A 27,463-nucleotide genomic window follows, 5' to 3' on the forward strand; every position below is an offset into this window, starting at 1 on the left:
CCATATATGACAAACCCACAGCCAACATCGTCCTCAATGGTGAAAAACTGAAACCATTTCCACTAAGATCAGGAACAAGACAAGGCTGCCCACTCTCACCACTATTATTCAACATAGTTTTGGAAGTGTTAGCCACAGCAATCAGAGAAGAAAAAGAAATAAAAGGAATCCAAATCAGAAAAGAAAAGTAAAGCTGTCACTGTTTGCAGATGACATGATACTATACATAGAGAATCCTAAAGATGCTCCCAGAAAACTACTAGAGCTAATCAATGAATTTGGTAAAGTAGCAGGATACAAAATTAATGCACAGAAATCTCTTGCATTCCTATACACTAATGATGAAAAATCTGAAAGCGAAATTAAGAAAACTCTCCCATTTAACATTGCAACAAAAAGAATAAAATATCTAGGAATAAACCTACCTAAGGAGACAAAAGACCTGTATGCAGAAAATTATAAGACCATGATGAAAGAAATTAAAGATGATACAAATAGATGGAGAGATATACCATGTTCTTGGATTGCAAGAATCAACATTGTGAAAATGACTATACTACCCAAAGCAATCTACAGATTCAATGCAATCCCTATCAAACTACCACTGGCATTTTTCACAGAACTAGAACAAAAAATTTCACAATTTGTATGGAAACACAAAAGAACCTGAATAGCCAAAGCAATCTTGAGAATGAAAAATGGAGCAAAAGGAATCAGGCTCCCTGACTTCAGACTATACTACAAAGCTACAGTAATCAAGACAGTATGGTACTGGCACAAAAACAGAACCATAGATCAATGGACCAAAACGTACAAACAACTCATGCAGGTCATTATCAAAAAAACCAACAACCCAATCCAAAAATGGGCAGATGACCTAAGTAGACATTTCTTCAAAGAAGATATACAGATTGCCAACAAACACATGAAAGAATGCTCAACATCATGAATCATTAGAGAAATGCAAATCAAAACTACAATGAGATATCATCTCACACCAGTCAGAATGGCCATCATCAAAAAATCTATAAACAATAAATGCTGGAGAGGGTGTGGAGAAAAGGGAACCCTCTTGGTGGGAATGTAAATTGATACAGCCACTATGGAGAACAGTATGGAGGTTCCTTAAAAAACTAAAAATAGAACTACCATACGACCCAGCAATCCCACTACTGGGCATATACCCTGAGAAAATCATAATTCAAAAAGAGTCATGTACCACAATGTTCATTGCAGCTCTATTTACAATAGCCAGGACATGGAAGCAACCTAAGTGTCCATCAACAGATGAATGGATAAAGAAGATGTGGCACATATATACAATGGAATATTACTCAGCCATAAAAAGGAACAAAACTGAGTTATTTGTAGTGAGGTAGATGGACCTAGAGACTGTCACACAGAGTGAAGTAAGTCAGAAAGACAAAAACAAATACCATATGCTAACACATATATATGGAATCTAAAAAAAAAAAGAAAATGGTCAGAAGAACCTAGGGGCAAGACGGGAATAAAGATGCAGACCTACTAGAGAATGGACTTGAGGATATGGGGAGGGGGAAGGGTAAGCTGTGACAAAGTTAGAGAGTGGCATGGACATATATACACTACCAAATGTAAAATAGATAGCTAGTGGGAAGCAGCCGCATAGCACAGGGAGATCAGCTTGGTGCTCTGTGACCACCTAGAGGGACGGGATAGGGAGGGTGGGAGGGAGGTAGATGTAAGAGGCAAGAGATATGGGAACATATGTGTATGTATAACTGATTCACTTTGTTATAAAGCAGAAACTAACACACCATTGTAAAGCAATTATACTCCAATAAAGATGTTTAAAAAAAAAGAAAAGAAAAGCACTGGCCAAAGTGATTCCTTTCACTAAATCTCCCTTAGTGAATAGAATGTTAGACTAGTTATTCGTGTGTGATTTACATACACGTGGCAACACTTTGGTAATCCTGTTTGAGCCCACATATCTTAATCAAATAGCAGGTATCAGATATTTCATTTGGAAAAAAAAGGATGTATTTTAAATAGATTCCAATGCCACAGAGAAATTACTTTTTGAAAGCAATTTAATACGGTTCCATGAATAGCATCTAGGATCCCCAGGTCACTTAACATTTAAGAACCTACTATGTACCAGCAGACAATCTGTTTGCCAAACACCATGTGGTGCTCAGGGGACACACAGATCACAGACATAGCCCCTGTTTTCCAGGAGCTCACTCCATTGTGGAAGAAACAGCACCGGTGGCACCAAGAGTCGCTTAGCATCCCTCATACTTCACCTTTCCTTGGTAATCTCTGTGAGCTTCCCTAAAACCTTCTCGAATCAATACAATCTAAGTAAAACACTGTGCTGCCACTGCATCTTAGAGACAAGTCTCCTTGGCCCCCCTTCCAAGATTGCTTCCCCTGAGCTCTCCACAGAGCTACCTAAGCCCATGATGGGAAACAGGCACAAACCTTCAGTGGCAATATCATGTGATAAATAATATAAATACAAAGACCTCTGTAGCTCAGAGTGGTGACTGTTAAAAGATTAGGACATCAGGGGATTATTTCAGGAAATTCTTAAAAGGTGAGGACATGTTGCCCATGCAAATAATAGGAAGTTTAGGAGAAGGGAGGCAGAAGGGGCAACCTTTGAGAAAGTGTATGCAGGTTCACTGTGCAATAACTACGAAGCACTCAGCATGACAAGAGCGCAGTGTGTCGATGCGAGGCGTGTCAAAGATTAGGTTGGGCTGATGAACAGGGACCAGATTATAAAGGGGATGCCTGTCTTATTAAAAGTTCCAATATAAACTTTAAATTGGAGACCATGGCATCCTTACGAGAATATTAAGCAACAGAGATGTGCGAATGGGAGAAGGAAGAGAGGGTGGCAGATGACTAACTTAAGAGGCTGTTCAGAAATTAAAGGAAGAAATATTTAGATTCTGAATGAAGGTAATGGCTGTAGGACTGGAAAGAAGCAGAAGGCTTTTAGAAAGATGTCAGAGGCAATACCCACAGCACTTGGTGCCTGAGTGGATGGCAACTGTAAAAGCGGGCTCCATGGTATGGCTTGTGGTGTGGATAATGGGTGAATGGGGCTCTTCATCAAGATCAGGAATATAGAGGAAGAAATGGGAGGTCACAATGACTAGTGCCCAGCCGCTATGATCGAAACAAGTATGTTTAAGGCAGCTAAAACAAAATAAGATTATCACCCATTTCTTCCTAAAAGAAATCTGTTGACACAAGTAGTAAAAAGACACTAAACTCTTAGCAAAAAGCACTTTAAAATTTCACATTAAAATTCTACAAAAGTGTTATGCAGAGAGCAATACAATTTCCTATATATGATCAAAACCATAAATGACGTCTCTGGGTTTCAATAATCGAAGATCACATTTTAAACACTTTACAAGTTGGTTCTCACCTAGCCTGTGATATCTGCTGCCAATATTATATATTTAATTATAGACTGATTAAATACTGATCATTAGGCATTTATGATAAATGCCTAACATTAGGCTTTGCCATCAGAGACACTGATGGGCACTTTTCAATCTTAGGTTCTTCTTTTTTTTTTAACCAAAACATAAGAATAATTATATCACACTTACATATCTTTTCTTTAAAAATACAATAAATCTCAAACAGATAGTTCTAAAGAAAAAGCATGAGAATAGGAAACACTTGAAAGTAGGATCTCCCCTAACAAAAACTAGAAATATGGAGCTAATGGGTAGATAAATAAATATAAAAAGGGACAGAAACACAAAAATTATATATATATATATATATATATAAAATTATATATAATATAGATATATTCTTTCCCTTGAGTTGAGGCATCTTTGGGTCAATCTACAGAGCTATAGAATAATTGGAAATCTTTTCTAGAATGAAACTATTGTAACTATTCCTTCAACAACAATTTATTAGTCTCTGTGTATTTAGCATAGGAACTGGAGTTAATTTAAATTGTACAATTACTATTAAATTATTGGAAATATTTTAAAGTAATGAGAAGTCGACAAGTTATCAATTACTCAAAAATTTAGTAAAATACCAGTATTAAAATGCTAAAAAAAATCATCAGGTAGGATAATCCTCACCTGTTCCTCCTTTTGGAGGGCAGATACAGAGTGAAGTAGGTCAGAAAGAGAAGAACAAATATCGTACCATATCACATATATGTGGAATCTAGAAAAATGGTACAGATGAACTTATCTGCAAAGCAGAAACAGAGTCACAGATGTAGAGAACAAACTTACAGTTACCAAGGAGGGGAAGGGGGCGATGGGATGAATTGGGAGATTGAGACTGACATATATACACTACTATGTATAAAATAGATAACTAATGAGAACCTACTGTATAGTCAGGGAACTCTACTCAATGCTCTGTGGTGACCTAAATGGGAAGGAAATCTAAAAAATAGTGGATATATGTATACTTATGACTGATTCACTTTGCTGTACAGCAAGAAACGAACACAACATTGTAAAGGCAATAAAAATTAATTTAAAAATTTAAAAATAAAATGCTAAAAAAGCAAGTTTTCTTTATATTATCTTATTATATAAAGCACAATAGGGCTTCCCTGCTGGCACAGTGGTTAAGAATCCGCCTGCCAATGCAGGGGACACGGGTTCAAGCGCTGGTCCGGAAGGATCCCACATGCCGCGAAGCAACTAAGCCCGTGTGCCACAACTACTGAGCTTGCACTCTAAAGCCCGCGAGCCACAACTACTTAGCCCATGGGCTGCAACTACTGAAACCCGCGCGCCTAGAGCCCGTGCTCTGCAACAAGAAAAGCCACTGCAATGAGAAGCCCGAGCACCGCAACGAAAGAATAGCCCCTGCTCGCCACAACTAGAGAAACCCTGGCACAGCAACAAAGACCCAATGCAGCCAAAAATAAATTAATTAATTAAAAAAAAAAATCAGGACAGACAGGAAAATGCTGCTGTTTTAGCCATTAAAAAAAAAAAAACAAAAAAAAAACCCACAATAGATAACGTTAGTAAATCATTTTTTTTTTTATTTCAAGGCTGAGATATTTGAGTGGGCTAAGAATGGAGCAATCATTATCCCCTCCTCCTCCTACAAGAAAAATGTGAGGTGTGTTATCTATAAAAATTAATGAAGAAGGAAGAAAACAAAGAAAGAAGGAAGGGGGGATGGAGAGAAAAACGAGGGAGAACTTAAACTCACTGCCTTACACAAGCCTAACCTCAGCGGCCAACATAAACACTGAGAATAAACTCTGGGAAAGAAACCTTAGCATTTTTACACAAAAAGGATAGTAAATCATAACTTATAGAAGTTTTTATCCAAAATAACACACATTAAAGTAGAATTTTCTTTCCAGTATATTTTTTCTTTCCAAAATAAATTTCTGACAACTCAGTAGATATTTTATAGAAGTTTTGAATGTTATTGAGGAATCTGATAATTCCTTAAGGTTTCACTTGAACATTTGGATCACATAAATTGAAACCAGGGTGAAATTGTGTCAACAGGCACTAACTATAAATACGTCCTGAAATGAGTTTAGTGGGAAATGTGTTAAATTCCATATAATAGAATATTATGAAGCATCAAAAAGATATTAATTAATAGTGTTTATAATTTGACAATAATTAGAACATGTCAAAATATGTGCATATACTATAATAGAATATAAGAAAAAGAATTATAAATAAAGCCAGAAAATAAGAAAAGTACATTGTTCTTAATTTGCAAATTAAAATCAAAGTAAGAAAAACAAGAAACTTAGTTTACAATTTAGTAAATGAATTTCAGTCAAACTGTATTTACTAAGAGGACAATACGCTAGGCTCCGATGATTCAACAGTCCACAAAACAAACATGATCCCTGCTCTCACAGAAATACATCCTTGCTAAATTGTTCAGAAATACATATGTGTGTAAATCAGTGAGTATTGAGACACGACTGTATTTGACTGAAAATAACCACCATCATCGTACCTCTGATTTGGAAACTTATTTTTCTAAAATGTTTCAAGACGTAGCAGTAGTTTACATGTCCACCTTGCTCCTCTTTGCTGCTACTACCAAATCAGTTTCCTCTTTCCCTCCAGAAATTTCAGCTTATTTGAAGCTTCTATCATCAAGCTATACCACCTACTACATCCCCCACTGCTTTCATAAAACCACCTTCCAGGCATTTTAAAGACATGGTTTCTGGTTCATCTTCCTTCCCACCTCTCCTTGTGTAACTGCAAAATCAACACATGTGACTCACCCAGTGTTCAGGTCCTTGACTTCCTCATCAACCTCTTTTATGCCTCTCCATCTCCAGTACCCACCCTCAGGGCTCCTCCCTAGACCTGGCATTCACCACACCACCTTATCCTTTCAGCTCACTCACTCTTGTACCCCATTACAACAAGTCATGGTCCTTTCTCTTATCCATCCTCTCTTTCCTGCCATCATTCCCTCCTCCCTGGCTTAATGATTCCATGATCCATCATTAAAATCACTGCATAACAAACCTCCTCATCTCCATTTCTCTTTTAAGAAAGCTGCTTCATTCTTTTACTTAAAATTCACTGGAAAATTTGAACATCTTATCACAGGTATGAACTCTTGAATAGCCAGCTTGTACCTACAGTTTCAACCTTGACTCATATTATTCTTCCCCTCCCTTACTTTACCCTAGCCGCACTGGCCATTTCTTGAACCCACCAAACTCTTTCTTACTATTATGCTTATCCACTTTTTCATCATTCTGCCTTATGAGCTTATCTCCCCAACTCTTGACTTTCCAGCCTCTTTCTCATCCTTCTTCTCTCAGTTGTAATGTCACCTCCACATATAGTCTTCTCTGGTCATTTCATCTAAAATAACTTGACACAATGACTTTCTATTACATTGTCTTGTTTATTTCCTTCTTAGAACTAACTGTATATATAGTTATATTGTTTAATTACTTACTGGCTATCTCCTGCATTAGACTTATAAGCGCCATAAGGACAAAGCCCTTATCTGTTTTGTTCACTTTTATATTACATATTAGCAAATATTAAATTCATACACAAATTAATAGAATGAATAAAAGGGAAGTAATAGGAGAGTAAGGTTTGACTATATACATGTCAAAAATCTAAAAATAGTATTAAAAAAAAAAGGGGGGGGTGTGGAATTGGATGAAGGCCATCAAAAGGTGCTAAAACTTCCAGTTATAAGATACATAAGTACTAGGAATGTAAACATGATAAATATAATTAACACTGCTGTATGTTAAATGCAAAAGTTGTTAAGAGAATAAATCCTAATAGTTCTCATCACACACAAAAAATTTTTTTCTACTTATTTAATTTTGTACTTATATGAGATGATGGATGTTCACTAAATTTATTGTTATAATAATTTCATGATGTATGTGAGTCAAATTATTATGCTGTACACCTTAAAATTATACAGTGCTATATATCCATTAAATCTCAATATAAAGAAAAATAAATGAACAAATAAAAATTGATTTAGAAAGGAAAAACTAAAGAAAAATAGTAAAAAAAAAAAAAAAGAGTTCAATATTTACTTAGCCATCTATACAAAAAAAAATCAGTATACACCAAGTCTACTAATTATACTCTTTTTTGGTCAATATAACTAAGAGAAATTAAGCCATATAAATGTATTTTTATGCAAAAACTGGTAATAACTAACATAAAAATTCACTAATCAAAAAAAGAAAAACCAGTCAAGTGGGTTGTTTGATAGCATATAATAAGGAAAATGATATCTGAATTCAATTTTTGAAAATTAAAATGAAAGTAGCATGAAAAATATAGATAGATAGAACCCAGAAATTCATCTATAAGAGAATCAGATTTAAATCATGAAATAACAAAGATATGCTAAGTCATAATATTTACCATAAATTCTGAAATTCACAAATATTAAGTAATTGAATATGTCATTGATGAGTCACAAATCTAACGAATCATGGGATTTCTCTACCAAATATCAGGTTCTTATCAACCCTCTCAACTTCATCCTACAGAAACCTTCTTTAACTATCCAGGTAAATGCAGTATTATGCTAAGTATAATAGAATTATGTTAAACACATATATTATCTGACATAATATCTATGAGAATTTTCACTCAGAAAATAATTTCTATTGACTATATATAATTCAATGTGATAAACTTTTACATGTTCTTTATTTTCTCTGCCCATAAAACTATACCCATGAGGATACTTTTTAACTATCTCTAAACTTCTATGGGGTAGAAGATTGTATTAGATATGTGATCAGGATTTGTATAATAAGTGTTATTTTTAAAAGTAATCTTGGTAAAATATACAGTGGAACTTACATCCAATTTAATCTTCAGTTTCAAAGATAAAACTACATAGGTTCGATCAAATGGTAACAACACAAATAAATAAACAAAAAGCACTCAGCTAAATATTGATTCAAACTACCATAAGAAACTCAAAGTGTATCAGACTCTAAATAGATCAGATTCCATCCCTTTAGTATTCCTTTAGCATAGGTATTATAAACTCTGGCCTACTGTCCCGGAATGGTTCCATAACCTTGGTGTGATACACTAAAAACATCTTCATTCACAAATTTGGACCATTCAGCTAGTTGCAAACTGAGTAAACTAATAAGATAACGGATACCCCAAATCCTGGGAGTCTTCCTTGAAATAAAAATCCTTGGTATTCCTTGCTTTTCTCACCTGTCCTTCTCACAGTTACAGGTGTGTAATCATACGACAGAGATTCCTAATCTATCCTTTTGATTTGGACCATCAATTTTCAGCAGTTCCAGCTGTCACAATCCATTATGCACCATTCCTTAAAGCTCTTCTGTCATAAATATCTAATTCTCTGGTTCTTAGCATTGACATAGCATTAACTCTTAAAATTTGATTCACAAAACCACTCCAGTCCTCAAGTATAATACTCCCACTTGAAATTAGCCTACCAGTTTATTAAACACCACAGAGTATTGCTCAAAAAGCCCAAGCTGATTAGTCTTTAATTAAAATAGCCACAGTTTGGACCTTTAATATCTCACTGGATTTAAACTTTCTATTAATTTTTCTCTGAGTCTATTAATCATAGTAATTAAATGAAAGGAACATGTGGAACAAAGACACTACTCCTTTCTTTCATAGATTTCTTGTTTAAAAAACACTGCCTCTCCCTCCCCGCACGAACACACACACACATTGTAAAGTTTATGTTTTTAAAAAAACTATTACTTCTGCATAAAAAAGTTACAAATTTTCTTTCATGTAGCCAGAATAGTCAACCATAACAATATGTATATTAGGGCTATGTTAATTTTCAAAAAAAGGGGGGTGCAAGGATGCAGGTAAGAGTGTCTTTCATGTATATGCTGAAAAGCTCACACAAAAGAGAACAGAAATGTACAACTAGCCTGTAATGATGTGTGTAATATATTCTCAATATAATATGTATAAAATCTAACATATAAATAAATTTGAGTGTAAATTTCCCATCCCCTTTTGAGTTGCCTAGCAACACGAAGGCACCCAGAACCACTGTCAAGACAATGTTACTGAAATTTGTGAGAAGTAACTGTTCACTCATTGTTAAGTCAGGCTCCATCTACATTATATCTAAACTCTTGGTGGATCATTTTCCAGTTTCTGCTGCTAGTAATGTTTTCATACGAAAAAGAGAGTACTTTTTCATTTTCTCTTCAGCTTTCCAGTCAGGATGTTTTTGGCACGATCGATATACGTGCATAAAAATGTGGCTGTTGTCATTTAAAATAAATAATCCATGGCACTCACTGCTGGGGTTCAGTGATTTCATCCGCAGAAAGATTTTGCAGTGTATCTCAGGGATGGTTCTCATTGACAGGTAGAGAAATTAAGTAGTACCAGCGATGTATCTGGCATATGAAACCCAAAATATTTTTATTTAAAACAAAACATTCTGCTATCTTAAATGAAATTTCCATTCTCCTTTTGGATAGCCTAGTATATAACTGAGAATTGGACCTTACTTTGACATTGTCCCAACTTTAGTCATAGTTTTCTCTTCACAGCAGGAGATTCAATGAGGTGATGCACATGAAGTATCTACAACAAAACTGTCAATAAACAGTGAAGACAAAAAGGACAAAAGCCATGTGGAAACACTGAAATGTTACTGCACAAAATATACAATTGGTTTCTTCCTACCCTAACCTAGCTAGTCAGGAATTACACTCTTCCTACTCTTCACTAAACATAAATGTAATTGGATACTGCAGAATATAGACGTTTTATTTAAATTTAAATGTGAAAGCATGATATGTGTATATGTGTGTGTGTGTGTGTGGAGTTCTCCTTAAATGCCAATTCCTGGGTCTCATATCCAGATACCCTAAATTGCAAAAAAAAAAAAAAAAAGATTTTTATCAAAGATGATAATTATTTGAATGCCTTATAGTTGCAAACTATTTCTAATTTGCAACATTTCTCATTTAATGGAGGGCTACATCCCAACTCCTGAAATAACCTGATCATAGAATAAGAAATGTCTCTAACTTCAGTAAAACCATAACATTCTTGAGGGATATATCTTTGGATCACAAATCTCATAATGCATAAAAAATTTAAATGACTAGAAGTTGAACCTCTTTTTAGGTACCACTTCCTGCTATGAAACAAAGTTTTTATTACTTTTTAAAAGTTAATATAAGGTGTTAATTAACTGACAACCACACTGCAATGTTGGTACTGTGTAGTCAGCTGGACTCACTTACTGGCTGCCAATAACTGAAGTCAGAGCAAAAATGACTGTCCTTAAAAATTTCATAGTGTATTACACACCTTGTAGATTTCTCACAAATATCTGAAACTGAAAGATTTGTAACTGTAAAGGGTAAATCTATAAATGCCAAGGCTCTATCACTGCATTAAAATTTTTAAACAGTTGATTATGTCAATTATTCTATACTATATGCTATAATATAAAAAGGGTTAAATAATTCACAATAAATGTGCTCTGGCCATAGAATACAGTGGCAAATTCATGCTGTGATTTAAAATAATGTGGACATAAAAGAAAATTACTAGACCACGAATGCATTTCTCAAGTTAATACTCAAATGAGCCTAATTCCAGGGTTTTGCTTTCGCTGGAAATTAAACAGATGTACAGATATCAAGAGTACACAGGAAATACTTTTGAAAATTAAAACTCAAATGGTCAGTTTGCTCAAATATTTCACCAATGAATTAGGTATGTAATTCCAATATCATTTTATTGTATCTTAAAATAGATTTCATAGCCAACCATAAGCTTCTCCTGAAGGATTTCTTAAAGAAGTCAGCAACTGTCACAGACTTTTGTATCCTAACAAAACAGGAAGAGTTTCTTAAAATCGTGCTTTTTGCTTCACTATTTAATATGAGAAGCAGATTGCTTTACCTTCTTCAATTTACTGTGAAGAATTCTAAAATGAATTTTTATGTGATTATACAAACATGACTGTATTTTACTTTGAAAAATTTGTAAAGCACATATGAAGAAGTTTTTGCTTCCATAATAGATTGTAGCATTTTCATCCATTTACATTTTGGGGAGCACTAGTTTTACCAAAATATAACAATAGAGTGTTTCATATTTCAGGACAGCAGAAGGAAAAAGGACTATGTCAATTGATACAAATTTCTGTTTGTAAACCAGTCATCATTGTTAGGGGAAAAAAAAAGTAGAAGGAAGCAAACCTAGGAGAATAAAGTAAGCTTCCCAGCAGGATGCTGCTCTCAGGAAAAAAAATAAACAAAAATCACAAGACGGTGATTTTACCCTTTGTATAGGACAGATTGTACAATACCCTAAATCCCAAGAATTTATTCTTTGAACCAAAATTCAACCTAAATGATCATCTCTATGTTTATACTTGTTTAAACTGATTGAATCACAATCTTCTACCCAACATTAAAGAAATAACATTGAAATTGTCCCCTTTATAATGATTAAAAAGCATTTTTAATACCTACATTCTTAGATCTGTAGAGTAGTTCTTTCAACCTTTAAATACAGGTACCCATGCTGATTAAAATATCCTCTTTATACATATATAGAAATATATAATATTGTGTGATTTATGTACTGACAAGTCCTCACAGCTCAATTAAAAACTAATTTTAGCTCATTTGTTTTAGGTAACAAACAATACACAATGAAAGTATTTCAGATTAAAGCTTTCAACAATGAACTCTCTGATTAAGGCAAGATAAATAAGAGTCAAAGTGGCCTGCTTGAAAACAAAACAAAAATACAAACTAGTCTTTTACCATGTACTTGGCTTAAGGCAAACCAATAAATATTTAATAAGCTCATCACAAAGAAGTCCACTTCTTCCCAGACACAAAACTCTATTGGGTGTTATTACCTCTAGCTGTGGACCCAGAGCTTCCATTAGCAGGATCTATTATAATAGGAAGTTGAAGCACAGAACAACTTATTAGGAGCTCGGGCAGCCAGCCAGGCTCTAAATGCATATTCATATTTGAAGATATATGTTTTCTTTGTTACATACACATTTCTGAGATGTTTCACATGCATCTCATTTGTTGTTGTTTTATTCCCATGAGTTACAATAAAATAGTCCCCAATTAAACCATAAATAATCAATAATTAGAATAATTACACCCTTCAGGGAACCAACAGGAAATACAAAAGAGAATAATATTTTTTCTGAAAAGCACAGGCCGAGGAAGAGCTGAAAAACAAAAAAAGCTAACTACATATTGTGTGCTGCGGAAGCCTGATAAACACTTCTCTGAAACAAAGCTATATGAGATATCCTGGCTTGTGCTAGAGCTTTGAGTTTAGTAATATTTCAGCAGTGGCCATAATAAATAGAAAGCATTTAAAAATAATAAACATTTATAACTACTCTTAGTTCTATTCAGCAAATTATCTAGAAAACTGGCTTTTATAAATATCAATGAAGTTTGATGTGAAGTGAAAAATAGTAAGTTACATTTTATAAGCTCTTATTATGTGCCAGGTCCTTGTATGTATTATCTGTAATTCTTAGGACAGCTCTGTGAGGCAGAGATTTAATAGGCAGAGTACCTGAGGCATGAGAGGAAAATGTCTTGCTTTCTAGTAGCCAGCTAGAAAAGGTACATCAAGAATTTCAACACAGATTCAAAGGTCTATTCTTACATAGCCCATGCAGGCTATTTGAATGCTATTTTGTAAACTGATGTTTTATAAACGGAGCATATATGAGCACCATGCATGATTTCACTCACTCAAAAGAAATTAAGTTCACATGATTCTTCTCTGCATTACTCCATCCTCATAATTTATATTTAATTTTTACAGTTTTTAAATTTTAGAACAAATGTTTCACATGTATATGCTTTACTACAATTCAGTTGTTAAAATTTTGAAGGATGGAGCCCTATTTCAGTAATTAAAAAAATATATATATATATAAAGTATCAACAAACTTGTTTAACTAAATATTACAGAATTCAAGAAGCCAGACCCACATAGTCATAATATCTTCTAGATAATCATTATTTTTAAGCAACCTACACCCACACATCACCACCACTGCCATTCTTTATAAAATGTTTTTGTGAAGACAATCCTTTCGCTTCTAGAAACTCAATATTACTTTATAGAACAATTTTGTCCTGTTTTTCATTTAATCGACTAGGAAAGGATAATTTCATTTTTATTCCATATCCTATTAATTTGAAGTGAATCTAATAGACTTGATAAATGAACAACTTTAGCATGAAGAAATTTCTGAGTTTTCTAAATCAAATGCTTCAGTTTTAATTTATTTGGCTCAATTCAGATGAAACTTAATCTCCATCAACATAGAAAATAAATGTGGAGAACCAAATTTCTCTTAGTCCTATGATTTCAAAGACTTAAAGAAAAAAAATATTTCTAATTTATTCTAAATTCTGAGAACTTATGAGAATACCAATCACTATTTAATTGTCCAGGCAATGCTTACACAGTATTGGGCTCCATGCCTCCTGGTCCCGTCTCATGCCCATGGTAGCATATGTAATGTACATTATTCTAGTGCCTTAGTCTTAGGCTGGCCTAGCAGGTTTTGTTTAATACCTAAAACTCCTTTAGTAAAACATTTGTCCATACCTAATGTGTTTATTTTTTATTGAAAAATGCATTTGATGGAGAAAATAAAATGTTACTTGCCCAGGATCACATTTTCATAGCCTGTGCATTGGTTGGGCACTAGCAAGCCTATTTCATTAACAAGTGGACACTTTATTTTTTTTCCACTAAATTTGCATTTTCATGCCCCCTTTAAAAACTTCACTTGTCCAACCATGGTGCACTCTCTAAATAGACTAACATTTCAAGTGCTGATTATCAGATCAAATGTTGAGCAGTACTTGCACAAATAAAAATAATAAAGTAAATAAGCAAAATAAAACCAAGCTATGACTAAACAACAAGGTCCTACTGTATAACAGAGAGAACTATACTCAATATCCTGTGATAAACCATAATGGAAAAGAATATGAAAAAGAATATATATATGTATAACTGAATAACTTTGCTGTACAGCAGAAATTAACACATTGTAAATCAACTATACTTGAATAAAATGAATTTTATAAAAAAACAAACTATGACTTTGGCTGACAGAGTTACCCTGGTTCCTGATTTTCCTTTAAAAAAATAAGTATAGTGACATAATTTGAAAAAGGCATTTCCAGTTCAAGTTGGTGACATTTTTCTCTGAAAAAAGAAGGCGAATTAATATGAATGTAAATATTTAGGTGAGTATTCAACTTCAGTGAGTACTCTGGTTAAGCTAACTTTATTTCCATCACAGTAGCAAGAGACCAGTTAAGGGTCATTCATTTATTCAAAAAACATTAAGTGATCAGTTTGTGCCAAGCACTAATCTAAGCCCTGGGAATACATAAATTGTTAAAATGTGAGGAATCAGTGACCAGCATGGCGAGCAGCGTGCTCTTTTTCTTCTCTACAACTTCAGACTGAGCTCCAGTAGAGACCTAAACTCTAAGGGGATGTTTATCACCGTTGCAGGCTGAATTAACCCCCAGGCACTATAAAGAAGTTAGCAGACCACCCACCAGCAGGGTGATGTTTTCAATGGTCTTTCTTTAATTTAGGAGAGAAGATTCTTCCACTAAACTCTTTGAACAACTATAACATTAAGCCACTTCACAAATTGCCTACAGGGTTATAGCTTCTTTTTACTCCTAAGTAGGGTAACTTCTAAGAATGAAAGTTGGTGCTACTAGCAGTTGTATCAGGATATGAAGTGTAAACCGGCATGGTCCTGGGCAAACAAGGATATGTAGTCATACTATCTATAAGGCACTGAACTGGTTTTGATTTGTTGAACTGAACTTTTTCTCCCCTCAAACCCAAACATCCAAATACACACACACACACACACACACTCATGCACGTACATTTGCAGACTGTCGATTTCAAAAGTTGATTCAACCATAGTAGCTGCATGAACTTGTGCAATCACTAAGCCTTTCTTACCCAGTTTATTTATCTGTCAAATGGGGTTAATCTCTATATTACAGAGTTTTGTGATAATTATAATTATATAATTTTTAATTCAGGAAAAGTGGCATATAAGTTTTAAATGTAATACATACTTATTATTATTTTAATTATTGTTCAACATGGACTTTGGCCTTTGGAGGGGGCACTAGAGATTATCATAACATCTAGGATAGTGGTGATCCTAAAATCATTGGTCAGTAATAGATATCCCCTTTTCTGTTCTCATCAAAACACTGTTAGAAATTTCCGAATAGTTAAAAAATCTCAATTGCTTTACATTTGAAAACTGCAGGCTGAGTAACTACTATGATAAGGTATTCTATCATATATTTCATAATATCACCTCATTCAACTGTCAGGTACAAACTGGAACTTGCCATCTAACTCTAAAAGGATTAAACTATGAGCCGCTGCAGCTGCTGACCTTCAGCACCCCCTGAAAGGAATTCAGGGTGGAGATCAGGAGTGAGGCCCTCTGTGCTCTGGGAAAAACTGGCAGAACAGGTCTTCAGACAGTTAGATATATTCAGGAGAAGATTTTATAAGCCAAATTCTTGCATCTCCTTGAACCTAGAAAAGCACTAAAATCCTTCATGGTGACGTCTGCTCTTCGTGACTAGCAGTAATCTTCACGACAGTAGCAGCAACCTTCTGCAAAAATGTGTGCTTGATTGCATGTACTCCCCTTTCACAAAAATCACATGTATACTGACCTCCCCACCTGCCTCTTTGGAGCTGTTTCTCAGAGCTATCTGAAATGCTATCCCCCGGGCTATAGTCCTCATTTTGCCCCAAATAAAACTTAACTCACAACTCTCAAGTTGTGCATTTTTTTTCAGTTGACACAATCTTCACCACAGATCTATGGAACAAATGAAAAAAGTTAACTAACCCATCTAAAGTCAAAAACGTAGTCATTGACAGGCCAGGAATTGAACCTGGATCTTTTAACTTCAAGTCCAGGACTGTTCCCTTCAAACTGAGTTTTCCCTTTTTCCTCTTCCCTAACCATCAGACATACCCTCAGAGGCTTTGGAACATAAAGTTTAGACACATGATTTGTTAGATAATCTGCAGGGAAAAATACACTATCATATACTGGTCTTGAAATTGGAAAATGGTCATACCCACACCGAGAGGAATTTGAAAATATCTAACTAATTTATATTCACGTTCACCCTTTGACTGAGTAATCACACTTTTAGGAATCTATTTAAATACATAGTGAAAAACATATAAAAGAGACATACACAAAACAATTGCCTTCAGTCTACTTGTAGTAGCAAAAGACTGGAAAAAATACCCTTAAGTGGATTCTTTGTATAAACTATTTTGAGATATTCCCCTCAAAATGTAAAGATAATCCAAAACTAAAGAAAATGGTGACACATAAGGGAGAGAATAAACAGGATAGATAGACAGAGACAGAGTCTAGTTTTCCCTGAACATATCTTTATTTCATAGATTTGACTTTGGAACTATGAAAAAGTTTTACATTTTTATGAAAAAAAACAAAACTTTAAAAATTGTAATGCCAGGACTTCCCTGGTGGCACAGTGGTTAAGAATTCACCTGCCAATGCAGGGGACACAGATTCAATCCTCAGTCCCGGAAGATCCCACATGCCATGGAGCAACTAAGCCCATGCGCCACAACTACTGAACCTGAGCCCTAGAGCCTGTGCACTGCAACTACTAAGCCCACCTGCCGCAGCTACCGAAGCCCGTGCGCCTAGAGCCTGTGCTCCACAACAAGAGAAGCCACCGCAGTGAGAAGCCCGCGCACCACAACAAAGAGTAGCCCCCGCTCACCACAACTAGAGAAAGCCCACGCACAGCAATGAAGACCCAACGCAGCCAAAAAAAAAAAAAAAAAATTGGAATGCCTTAAAGCAAAAAATCACATAAAACAAATGAAGCTGTGATTAGAGTTGGTAGCTTAACCACAGAAAAATTTTTTCAGGTGAATTTTTTTTTAAAAAAGGTAATTTGACTGCGCATGCCTAGTGGGATGTTTCAGAAGTACAAAATAATGACTAGGAATTCTTTTAAAATAATTTCAGTAACTATGTTGTATATGATAATATTGGTATTATTCTAAAAGTACATATACTGACAGAGAGATAGCATGACAGAGCAAATAAGTTATTAGGAATAAAAGCTTTCAGTAGATGGGAAAATAGATACAATATAAAATATAAAAAATTAAACATAGCCCCATTATCCTAAATGGACATACCAGCATGAACTCATGATGTATTTTCACTATCAAAAAATACATATTTCCCACATGAGCCACTGCAAGACCTAAAAACTACCGACACGTTAACAGTGAATTGCCCTACAGGCCTAGATGTGGTCTAGAAATATCATTTCCCACTACAAGGACCAGAGTTCCTGTGTGAAATGACTGTTTCTAAGAGTAAGACACAAGCAAGACAATCCTGCAACATCTTCATATGCCAGACAGCACTGAAAATAGCAAAGAAAATTGAGCTGTAAAGACTAAAAAGCCAAGTTGAAAACACTCCCACCAGACAAAGGTGGGGCAATTTAAGCAATGACAGGGATAACTACAATGAATTGAAGGACATCAAATATTTTCAAAATCCATGAGTTCAAAAAGATACGTGGAATCTACAAAAAAGGTACAAATGAACTTATTTACAAAATGGAAATAGAGTTACAGATGTAGAAAACAAACATGGTTACCAGGGGGTAAGGGGCAGGGAGGGATAAATTGGAAGATTGGGATTGACGTACACCCACTACTATATAAAAATAGATAACTAATAAGGAACTACTGTATAGCACAGGGAACTCTACTTAACACTCTGTAATGGCCTACATGGGAAAAGAATCTAAAAAAGAGTGGATATATGTATATGTATAATGGATTCACTTTGCTGTACACCTGAAACTAACACAACATTATAAACCAACTATACTCCAATAAAAATTTTTTTTAAAAGATGCAAAAAGCCAACTAGTCACCACTAAAGGTGATTAATGAACTAACTGATTTTTCCAAAAACTTGGAAGTAAAGGGAAAATATCAAGTATTTAATCTGTTTTCCTGTGTGAACTCTACCTGGGGTTAAAAAAAATAGTTAATGATGGAAAGCTTTTCTTTATATAAGTATTCCAGCAAACGTATTAAAAAAGAATGTTAGGGGCTTCCCTGGTGGCGCAGTTGAGAGTCTGCCTGTCAGTGCAGGGGACACGGGTTCGAGCCCTGGTCTGGGAGGATCCCACATGCCGCAGAGCGACTAGGCCCGTGAGCCACAATTGCTGAGCCTGCGCGTCTGGAGCCTGTGCTCCACAACAAGAAAGGCCACGATACTGAGAGGTCCACGCACCACGATGAAGAGTGGCCCCTGCTCGCCACAACTAGAGAAAGCCCTCGCACAGAAACGAAGACCCAACACAGCCATAAATTAATTAATTAATTAATTAATTAATTATTTTAAAAAGGAATGTTAGATTATCACTGACTCATAATAAAACATAATTATTGTTTACTTTTTAGTGTATAATGATATTGGGATTATGTTTTTAAAAATAATCTTTGTCTTTTAGAGATGCATTCTTACATATTTGCAGATTACAGATTATATGATAAGATATCCAGGATTTGCTTCAAAAGAATACAGTGAGGAAAAAGGATAGTCAGTAGGGTTTCAGATAAAAAAAAAGACTAGAAGGGTAAGCTGGGACGAAGTGAGAGAGTGGCATGGACATATATACACTACCAAATGTAAAACTAATAGCTAGTGGGAAGCAGTCCAGGGAGATCAGCTCGGTGCTTTGTGACCACCTAGAGGGGTGGGATAGGGAGGGTGGGAGGGAGACGCAAGAGGGAGGAGATATGGGTATGTATGTATACGTATAGCTGATTCACTTTGTTATACAGCAGAAACTAAAACACCATTGTAAAGCAATTATACTCCAAAAAAGATGTTTAAAAAAAAAAAAGACTAGGTGATAAGTAGTGCTTATTGAAGTGACTAATGTGTACTTGGAGTTTTTTATACTATATTCTCTATTTTTTATGTTTGAAATTTTCCATAATAAAACATTTTTTAAATATTGGAGGATTAATATCAGATTCTCCAGTGGGCTCCAAACCGAAGTTTTACTTTGTTTTTGTGTGCCATTTTGTTGACACCTCTAGATCTTGAGTCAAAATTTCTTATTGAAGTCAATCCCCTCCCCACAATCATCCAATGTTTTTGTCTTTATTTTTGCCTCACTTTCCAATAAAATGTCTACTCCTGCCCCAACATCAAAAGACCAGAATTTTGCCATAAGTACTGAATAGTTTAAAATTGCATAGTGGTTTGAAGTGTTCAGGCTGGTAACAGCACTGTAAACCTTGACTAATCCGTATTATATAACAGCGCCCTTCAAAAAAGCCCAGGAAGCTATCAGTTTCTCCTCAATCTGCACAAGCAACCATCTGACCCACTTTCCTTCAGAGAGACCCAGTCCACATTCAGGACCATGAACATCATGGACATAAATCTAAAAAGAATGAGGCAGGCTATGAACAAGAGTTTTTAAAAGCTGTACTTACAAGACACTATATTATGATTTATATCAAATGAATAAAAAGTGATAGTCTTTGAATGCATAATAAAAATCATGTACTTCAGACCTACTGACTAATTAATTTGTAGAAGATCTACACAGAAGAGCAAGAAAATGATAGTTTCTAGTAAACTTTGAAATATTCATGAATCTTTATTTTCCATCCCGATTCAATGCAGTCAAGTGATTCCCAAGGTGCATATACGCAACTTATGTTGTTTTGTAATACAAACACAGCCCCCTGAAAACTACCCCCCTAAGTACTCCACCCCTGAAAACTAAGGAATCAAATAAAATTTAACTAAACCATGTCTGTCGCCATCTAAACTGACTATCAAGATTAAATTACAGAGAAATTCAGATGGAAACCCCAGTAAGATTCGTGAGAAACGTCTCTCTTTCCCATTGCAAAAACTTCATTAAATTTTTCATCTCTACAAAGAAACTTTGTTTCATCCATAGAAAAATGCTTTTTACTCTGAGAAATTTGTAATTTGATCCTGCAGAATTTGTAGGCACAGCATTTTTCCTTTAGAGGTGTCCAGAAAGTTGAAAGACAGCCATGTTTTGAACAGAGAAAATGAGAAGTTTAGAGAAAAGGAGAGTAGCAGAGGGAGTTCACATCCAGATCCTTGTTTCTAATGATCTTCACGTTTAAATACATGTGAATGGGTCCTTAATGAGAGAAGTAAGTTTTCAGACATCTGCCAGGAATGAGGAGGCATTAGTCAAATCAGTTATACATAGTGACTACATCACAGCAAGAATGTGAGCAGCTGATGAACAGAGAAAGATCATGTCCGACTAAACATGAGAATTTGCTAGTAGTTCTGAATTGTCCCAGCATCACAGCAGAAAACAAAATAAAACGAAGAAGAATGATGTGGTGGTCAACCATATCAGGGCACGGGGAAATGAGAAGGACTGAAAGACAGGAAAGGAAAAGGTGGGACCGGCAAGAATAACCACACTGCAAAATTCAGGTAGTCGTGCATGTGTCTATTACATTTATTCACTGTACACTTTTTTATGTATTAGCACTGGATATAAAATGATGAACATAGGACAATATTTAATTGGGTTTGATTACCTTAATTTTCAGTTTAATGAAGGAAAAATAACTATCAGTGGTGCATATTAAGTAAATGTCACAATTAATATTTGTATTATGTGCACAAAATACTTACCTGTGTACTTGACCCAAATCCCTGAAATTCAATTTCCTAAATAAATGGCAAGTGCAGCCATTTCTCTCCACTCCCTCTGCTCATTTCAGACTATTACCATTTCTTGTCTGGTCCACTGCAATATTTTTCTAAGCCCTTTTCTTGCTTCCCTACTGCCTTGACCTCCAAAGCATCCTTCAAAGCTCACTTTCTAAAAACCAGCTCTGAAGCTGTTGCTCTTCAAGTTAGAGTGCATCAATAAATTTCCATCTACAGATGATCAAATCCAAGCTTCTCAGCAGCGTGTTCTTCCATCTTCCTCACCGTCCTCTCCTTCTATCATTCTTTCACAACACAATGTTTACGGACCACACTGCCTGCCTATGCATAATAGAATACTCCCACTTCCTCAAGCCTGTGAACATTCACTTTTTCATTCTCTGGGGGGGGGGGGGGGGGACATGAATTTACAGGAAATTCAGAGTCAGCAGCATCTGACGGACCAATGGGAAAAAGCTCAATCCATTATTAATCAAAAAGGTAAATGAAGACCACAATGATATATCATTTTCACTCATAAAATTGACAAAAATTTAAATTTATTTAACATTCTACATCTTGAAATATTCACTCAATATTATGTTTTTGAGACCTATACATATGGGCATAATATTGAAATAAAATTACAAGTAGTAGTTTATGGAATGTACACAACCATTTTAAAAATTGTAAAAATATAAATGTCAATATTGACTATGTATATATAATACATATGTAAAAGTATTTTTAGTGGAAAGGAAAATGGCCACAAACCCATGATGGTGCTTTCCTATAAGAGAGGCAGAAGAGGAGTAGGACTTAGGGTAGAGATAGAGGTTAGTTGTATTTTGTTTTATTTCTTTGGTGAGAAAAAGAAAACACGACATGTCAAAAGTTGTTATTTTAAGAGACAGGACTGTGGGTATTTCTTTTTTCTGTGTTTTTTAATTTTCTCAGTATAAAAAATGAATAAACAAAGAAAACACAGTTAATATCCTCAAAGAGCAAAGCAGTAAAGAAGACAAGCAAGGAAAACCACAATTCTGATAATGTGTGACATGCTATGTTAGAGGGCTAGACTGTGCTGTTACAGCAGAGAGGGTGGGCTGCCTAACTGACCAGGAATTACAGGATGGCTTCCAGAAGGAGTCACTGCCAATTAAGAGATGAGTAGAAGTTGAGGAACTGGGAATTGGGGATTGTGTTTTTGTGTTGAAGGCAGTAAGAATAGCATTTACAATGGAAAGGCAGCAAGAGAGAATAGGATATTCTGGAGGAACTGGAAGTTCATTTTTAATGCCTTGGGTTCAGATGGTGTACAGACAGGTAATGAGAATTGAGGCCAGAAAGGCAGGCAAGGGTGAGATCCTGAAAAGAAGTATTTCCAACTCTCAGGACTTTGAACTCTATCCTGATGGATGGGAAACCACCAAAGACTTAATCAGGGGAATGATAATACCAGGTGTAGATAACAGAAAGATCACTGCAGGGAGACTGAACATGACCTGCACTGGCAGAGAAACAATAGGGCAGAGGGAGGGGAATCAAGAAGTATTTAGGGACTAAAAACTACAGGACAAACTTAATTACATGTGACTATGAGGAGCAGAAAGAATAAGACGAAGCCAGGCTCTGGCTTAGCCATCTGGATGAATGGGATGCCGTTCATCAAATAGGGAAATATGGGAAAGAGCATGTAGCTTGGTTTGGGGAAACTGGAAGGATAAGAACTAAGACTTTCTAAATACTATCTTTTGTCCAATCCTACATTTGTTCAGTGATTGGTATCCCAAATTTATTTTCATGTTATTAGTACTGGTCCAAAGAAATCTTAAGATACACATATTAAAATCAAATCTACTTTTGTTGTTATTGAAGTTCTCAAGAAGCAAGAAAAAAATAAAATATCTACCCTAACTTTCTAAAACAGACACATAGTTCACTAAGTATTTGTGGAGGGAATATTAGAATAACAATCATGATATTTCAGCTGGTAGAAATATTTTTATACAAAAGTTTCACTATCTCTCTGGCACCATGGAAAAATAAGCTTATTTATTTATAGATGTGAAATTCTTTTAACAGATATGTAGACAGCTTGATAAACACAAGTTTCCTAAACTTAACCTAATATGACCCATTGTTCCATGAGAAATGTCCCTCAAAAAAAAAAGAGAATGGACTTTTTTGGTTACAAAGAAAATTAAATACCAAAGAGAACCTCTTTAATCAATATGAAAATCTAGAACCTGGCATGTTATTCATATATGTGAAGTGTCATTTCAAGTGGGCTATAGTGCGGGAAGTCCTGGGATCTACAGGACAACCAACAAAATATTTTAAAAGGTACAACAAATGTTACTGTGTATGACACCAATCTAGAAAAGTAAAATAACCATTTTTTCCCTTACACTGTTCTAATATATGATATCAGAAATGACTGTTGACATCAATTCATAAAATGTTTCTCCTAATAGCAGACAGACCTTTCATTGTTTTGTACCATAACAGCAGTGACAGCCTACATTTATTGAGACCAGACATGACACTAAAAATCCAATCCATTTCCTATTTGATACTCTTCCTATCATTTTATCATATCAGTTACATTGATAGCTTTTGCAAGCCATGACTGAGCTACTCTATCCCCCATGGTGTCAACACGAGTTTACTTTCTAGGGGGTTCCATATCCAGGATAAAACCCCCATGGTTCCAAAGGGGATCCTCTACATATCCACATATAAATATTTAGACTTTTTAACTACCTCTGTCGAGATTATCTGTGGTAGAAAAAGTGGTGCCCTCCAAACATCGCATCTGCTCTTCCACGTCACTCAGATACCTTGCATTAGGTGAGGCCGTGTGATGGGGTTCTGGCCAGTGACCTACAGGTATAAGTGGTGCTTGTCATCCTGGCCAAGAAAGGAGGAGATGCATGGGATTCTCCAGGTGTCCCTACATCAGTCAAGGTGCCCCGCAATTGTCCATACAGTGGAGCACCCATTAGTTTCAGTCCTAATGTGGCTATTTGAGCAGAGCTCCTCTTTCTACCTCCCTAGTAATCCAAGTTGGAAAAGTAATGTGAGAGAGAAGAAAAAACCTTGTTGTATTAAGCCACCAAAACTGAGGGGTTGCTTATTATAGCAGAATAATCTTGATTAGCATGAACCAATAGAGTAAACCCCCCAAGGTCAAATGTGCCACCATCTCAACTGTCTCCCGCTATTGTGGGGAAAAGGTGGATGTTTAAAAAAATTATCCTCAGTTCCTTCTAAATAGTATCTGTTTTAAAGAGAAACTTTAGGGTTATTAATTTTCAATAGTGATTTTACATCTACTTCAAGGATTATATTACACAGAACTCACACTTCTGAAGACTTTGATGACAAGAAAGAGCACATTATCTTGCAAGATCTATTATCAAAGGGCTAGACTAGACAAAAGTCTTCATCCACTTAAATATTTTTTGAGCCCCTCAGCGTGCCAGGCACTGTTTTAAGACACTGAATGGAGGAAACTGAACAAAATCAATCACAGTCCCTGCTCTTATGATGCTCCCTACCAAGTTGAAGAGAGAAGCATTAATACAACAATTATACAAGCAAATATAAAACTGTGTGTGATAGTCTTGAGTGCTGTTTGCCAAATACTCCCAGTTTTCCACTTTCTGGGCATACAGATAGTAAGGCTGTATACCCTGGCCCACAATGGGTGAGTGGGGGCCATTTAACTCGTTCTGGCCAATGCACTGTGAGAAAAAGTAATATGAGTCACTTCTGGGCTAAATATTTAATTGCTCCAGAGCTATCTCTTTCCTTCCATCATGGCCACCAGCAACACTGAGACGATGACTGCTCCATTAGTGACTAAGATTAGTAGAGCCCTGTGCTGCCTACAATGAACATACTTTGTGAGCGACAAAAAAGTTGGTTGCTTACAGCCACTGAGATTTTGGGGTTGTTTGTCTCTGCAGCATAACCTAGCCAATCCTGAGTAATAAATTTCTTCTAAATTGTGCCTAGTGTTATAATTCCCAAATATTTTAAATATGCTATGTAATTTTGACAAGGATTTTATGAACTGGTCACTTGAGCATAAAAAAGTTTTATGAAATTACTCTAAGAAGTTAGTACCATAATTATAAGGGGAAGTCAAACCCACGTTTTTAAAGTCTTTTTAGCTTTTCCAGATTTCATCTGAACACTTTTATGACAGTACATCATTCTCTACAGCATGAGCACTAAACTCAATACTTCTCAAGTAGAGAGTCTGTTGTCTATGGAGACCACAGGTGTTGTATATCAGACAAGTTGGAGCACAGCCTTGTAATACAGTTTGTTCTAGCAAGAGGCAAGTTAATGCATGCTTTGAACAAGTTCACCTCCCAAGCGATTTTTGCTTTTCAAGAAACCTTTTTAACATTTTCTTAGCACTCATTCCCTCTAGTAATCCAGTTTCTGGCATTTCGTTTTGTCTTTTATGCTCTTTCTCTTGGCAGATGAACCAGGCTGTTGCTTTCTTCTCATGACATGAGTTCAAAGGAAAATCAGAGAAGTCCAATTTTCTTTTTCTGAACCCAATTTTCAATGTATAAAGTACACTGATGCTTGCTGACTATGCACTGTTAACATCCCCCAAATATCCCTGTGCCACTTCCAGTGGAGAAATTTGGAAATAAGGCAGGAACTTTAGGATTTACCTAATTAGGGAGTATGCAAGATACTGCCCTTGATTTTTTTTTGTAAATAATGTTTTATTGAAACACAGCCACACCCACTCATGCACGTGTTGTCTATGGCTGCTTCTTCCTTACAACAGCAGAGTTGAATAGCTGCCACCATACGTTTATTATCTGGCCCTACACAAAGTAAGTTTGTCTACCCCTAACCTAAATGGTCAATATTATTTAATTAGGATAATGTACCAAATACTTAACGTAAGCTTTAAAGCCTTTCTCTCTAAACACCTTCCCCAACCCGCTGCCTCAATTTGCCTGTCTAGCTCCTACTCATACTCCAAGCGTCACTTTCTCAGAGAAGTGGCTCATGACTGCTGCCTGACCTGAAAATCACGTTCTTTGGTGACACACTTTCGAGAACACCATTCCTTATCTTACCCCATGTTCTGTTAGCTTGATTATTTGATTATAGTCTGTTTCTCCCATAGGCTGCAAAGGTCTTTAAAGAAACGAGAGGTCTGGTTTTTGTTCAGTGTCTGTGCTTAAGACACAGAGTAGGTGTTCAGAAAAATAATTGCTGAAAGAATACTTGGATTCTTGGGATACACAGACTTAATATTTGAAGTTTCAACTATCCACATACAGTTCCAATAATTTATTACAAATATTCATGGGTAGTTCCCCTCAGGTCCTGCTTTGAATCTCAAAATTGTTTGGTTAATGTGTGAGTTCATTAGCTAGTCAGTGAAGCTGCTGGCACCCAGGATACTTATTTTATCGCAGGCTTGCTACTCCACACTCATCTTCTCTCATAGAGTAAATCAGGAAATAATTTTTGTAATGGTTTCTTTTTATAAAAGAAGTTCTCCTTAAAGGAAAGTCAACTGACAGTGCTGAAGGTTCTTTTTTGTTTGTTTTTGTTTTTATTTATTTTTGGCTGTGTTGGGTCTTCGTTGCTGCGCACGGGCTTTCTCTAGTTGCAGCGAGCGGGGTTTACTCTTTGTTGCAGTGTACAGGCTTCTCACTGTGGTGGCTTCTCTTGTTGCGGAGCACAGTCTCTAGGCACGTGGGCTTCAGTAGTTGTGGCACGCAGGCTTAGCAGTAGTGGCTCGTGGGCTCTAGAGCACAGGCTTAGTTGTGGCGCACAGGCTTAGTTGCTCCACGGCATGTGGGATCTTCCCAGACCAGGGCTCGAACCCGTGTCCCCTGAATTGGCAGGCAGATTCTTAACCACTGCGCCACCAGGGAAGTCCCATGCTGAAGGTTCTTAACTAGAATATATACATTTGGGATTCATGTAAAAGTAAAACATTGATTTTGCAGTATTTCCAGTCTGGAGCAGGAATGAATCAAACATATTCTCTGAGGCAAACAAGAAAAAAATTTCAAAGTCTTGAAATTGTTTCCATATGATTTCCTCTGCT

At 35.8% G+C, this 27,463-nt stretch overlaps 1 protein-coding gene and 1 long non-coding RNA gene across 3 annotated transcripts in view; one reads left to right on the plus strand and one right to left on the minus strand.

Annotated features, from left to right (window-relative positions):
• The window catches only part of LAMA2 (laminin subunit alpha 2), a 626,305-nt gene that overhangs the window by 507,455 nt on the left and 91,387 nt on the right, over positions 1-27,463 (minus strand). The window lies entirely within an intron of this gene.
• Positions 455-27,180, plus strand: LOC309635303. Its single transcript, XR_014248747.1, has 2 exons — positions 455-14,782; positions 15,308-27,180. It is a non-coding gene; the product is annotated as an uncharacterized lncRNA (long non-coding RNA).

The sequence above is a fragment of the Balaenoptera borealis genome (assembly GCF_965194805.1).
Source record: "Balaenoptera borealis genome assembly, chromosome: 9".
NCBI lineage: Eukaryota > Metazoa > Chordata > Mammalia > Artiodactyla > Balaenopteridae > Balaenoptera > Balaenoptera borealis.